The sequence below is a fragment of the Pteropus vampyrus genome, unplaced genomic scaffold (genome assembly GCF_000151845.1).
Source record: "Pteropus vampyrus isolate Shadow unplaced genomic scaffold, Pvam_2.0 Scaffold53, whole genome shotgun sequence".
NCBI lineage: Eukaryota > Metazoa > Chordata > Mammalia > Chiroptera > Pteropodidae > Pteropus > Pteropus vampyrus.
Genome location: NW_011888834.1, coordinates 5472000 through 5474535, shown reverse-complemented (window position 1 = coordinate 5474535; position 2536 = coordinate 5472000).

The window sequence follows — 2536 nt, the reverse complement described above, 5'->3', positions numbered from 1 at the left end:
TGGAATATTACTCAGCCATTTACAAGAACATGGATGGATCTAGGGGGTATTATGCTAAGGGAAATAAGTCAGAGAGAGAAAAGCAAATATTATACTATCTCATATGTAAAATCTAAAGAACAAAATAAATGGGAAAAAAAAAAAACCCAGAAATGGATTCATAGATACAGAGAACAATGTGATAGTAACCAGGTAACCGGGGATTGGGAGACTGAGTGAAAAAGGTGAAGGGATTTAGAAGAACAAATTGGTAGTTACAAATAGTCATGGGAATGTAAAGTACAGCATAGGGAATATGGGCAATAATATTGTAATGACTATTTGTAGTGCCAGGTGGGAGGGATCACTTAATAAATTATTTAAATGCCTAATCACTACACTGTATACCTGAAACTAATATAAAATAATATTAAATTTGACTGTAATTAAAAAAGAATAGAATAGAAAATAACAAAAGATATTGTATTAGTTAGAGATTAAATTCTGCTGCATGTAGCAGAAATCCAAATAACTGTGACAAAAGTTAGAGTTTCATTTTTTCTTGAAAAGTCTGATGTTGGTAATTGCTGACACTGTTTTAGCAGCTGAAGATAATCAGATCTGAGTTTTCTGCAATTACCTTGGCCTTGTCCTCATGGTCACAATATGACTGCTCCATTTCCAGCGTTGTGTCAATATTCCAAGCTGGAAGAGGAGGAAAGAGAAAGGAGTATATACACCAGCTGAGCTTCTGCCCCATCTTTAAGGAGGGTTCTCAGAGCCTAAGTCAGCTTAAAAATTCCAGGTATATCTCTTTTGTTAGACTTTGCCACATGAGCATCCTAGTTACAAAGAAGGCTTTGTAATGTCAGTTTTAGTTGGGGACAAACCAAGAAGGGGAGAATGTTAAGTAGCTAAATAGCAATATATGTGGCAGTCAAAATCAGATAATTTATTTAAAAAAGATATTGCTAGTATGAAAGTAAATAAATGAATACATAAACATATATATATTCATTAATAATCAAAATATAATTTAAAATGAAATTGACAAAAATTAAGAACAGGTAGGCTTAGTTAAGATATGATCAAATTGATATTTTATCACTAATTCTGATAGTGTAAATTGATCCTACACTTCTGAAAAGAAGCTTGGCAATAGATGTCAAAAGTATGAAAAGTTTCTATACCTTTTATTCTTTAAAAAAAAATAATTGTGGAAGTATGTAAAGATTATGAAAATGATCAGTTCATTTATTATTATTATTTATCTATTTTTTATTTATCCTGTAATGCTTAAACATCTGTAACTTTACTAGTCCAAGGGTGGCATCCTCATTTTAAAAAGCTCATTCTATAGAGCAATAGAGTAATTAGTCTAGTGTGCTACTGAGCCTCCTGTCCTCCTTTCTTCCTAACGAAACTCCAAAGAGTGGACCTGATTTGTATAAGGGTTCCTGTCCCTTTGTAACACATTGATTCAGCTATCATAATAACAATCATAATAATGAATGGGGATTTATTTATACAGTGCACAGCACGTAGTAAGCACTAAATATCAACTCATGAAATGTGTATTGATTCATTTTTATTAATTACTGTGATAATGACCCTATGACGTAGGTGCTATTCCTATCCCCATTTTACAGACGGAGAAACTGAGGCACAGATTGGGCGATTTGTCTGAGATCTCAAATGGTAGAATCAGCATTTGAACCAAGGCACGATGCTCTTAACCACTAAGCTACACCATGCAAGTGAGATAGGGAGGGAAGTATGCCGAGGAGGAGACCACTGGGACGATATGCTCTTCCCTAAAAGAGAGCTGCAGGAAGAGACGGTCTTACTATTTATTTAGGAGGTTATTGTTTCTGCTATCACACTGCCAGTGGAGGGTGAAGTTACCACTGAGGATGGCAGAGCAGATAAACAGAGCAATTTTAGTATCATTAAGACATTGTTGGACTGCTGAAATCACCAACAAAAAGAACAAAAATTCTAAATCATTTCCGGAGATGATACCATATGCCTGATTCCTGTTATGTGACATAATTTATCGTTTATCTGGTTCGGTTTGGGCATTAAAAATAAGGTGTGAAAATGGTCCAAATAAGAGCAGTCATATTTATTCTGTCTCTTACAGATGGGCGAGGTCTAAGTGCACACAGTCCATGTACCTGAGTATCAACAGACCTTGCCCATGGCGTGTCTCTAGTGCCACGAGCCCCGAGAGTCCTGTTATTCTCCTGCCTCTTAATCTTGGTCTCCGAATTTTCCTTCCTATCCCACCACACACAGCCACCTGATGAGCATCATTTCTTATCCGCTGACTCTGTTTTTTTGTCTTTTAATCTTCAAAGATCAAGAGCAGGGAAGAAAGCTAAGCCAGCAGTGCCTGAATATTACGTGTTGGCGAGGTGGGACAGAAAGTTTGTGAATCTTCAAAAATTAATACTTTTGGTCGCATTAATATCAAATATTTCTTGAGCATCTACTAGGAGGATGTTCACTCTTTTATTATTATTCATTTATTTATTTATTACCTGTAATGCTTATA